This window comes from Colobus angolensis, unplaced genomic scaffold (genome assembly GCF_000951035.1).
Source record: "Colobus angolensis palliatus isolate OR3802 unplaced genomic scaffold, Cang.pa_1.0 Scaffold416, whole genome shotgun sequence".
In the NCBI taxonomy this organism is placed as follows: Eukaryota; Metazoa; Chordata; class Mammalia; order Primates; family Cercopithecidae; genus Colobus; species Colobus angolensis.
Window position 1 is genome coordinate 219,936 of NW_012117555.1, and position 732 is coordinate 220,667.

Consider the following 732-nt stretch of genomic DNA (forward strand, 5'->3'; position numbering starts at 1 on the left):
GGGTTGATTGTTTCTGGAGTTCAGAGTTAATTGTTTCTGGAGTTCAAGGTTGATTGTTTACTGGAGTTCGGGGTTGATTGTGTTTGGAATTCTGGATAATTTCCTTGTCAATATATATTTTGCCAATGTTTCCTCCCATATGTGATGTCTTTTCACTTTTTGATAATGCCATTTGAAACACAAATTTTAAATTTTGATGATGTCTAATTTATCTATATTTTTCTTTGGTCACTTATGCTTCCAGTATCTGTTTTAGTCTATTTTGTGCTGCCCTAATAGGATATCTGAGACTGGGTAATTTATGATGAACAGAAATTTATTTCTCACAGTTTTGGAGGCTGGGAAATCCAGATGAAGGTGTTGGCATCTGATGAGCTCCTTCCTGCTGTGTCATTCCTGGCAAAGGGCAAAGAAGACAGAGAGGGAGAAGAGGAGGGGCTGGACTCCCCTTCCCTGAGGAACCCACTCCCACAATAACAGCATTCATCTCTTTGTGAGGGCAGAGCCTCCATAACCTAAACCCCTCTTAAAGGCCTCACCTCCCAACACTTCCACATGGGGGATCAAGCTCCCAGCACATGAGCTTCTGGGGACACCAAACCACTGCAGTGTCCCATGAGCTTCTGGGGACACCAAACCACCTAAGAATGTTTTTGCCCAAGGTCTTTCCAAACCCAAGATCATGACAATTTACTGCTATATTTTCTTCTAAAAGATTTGTAGTTTTTTTTT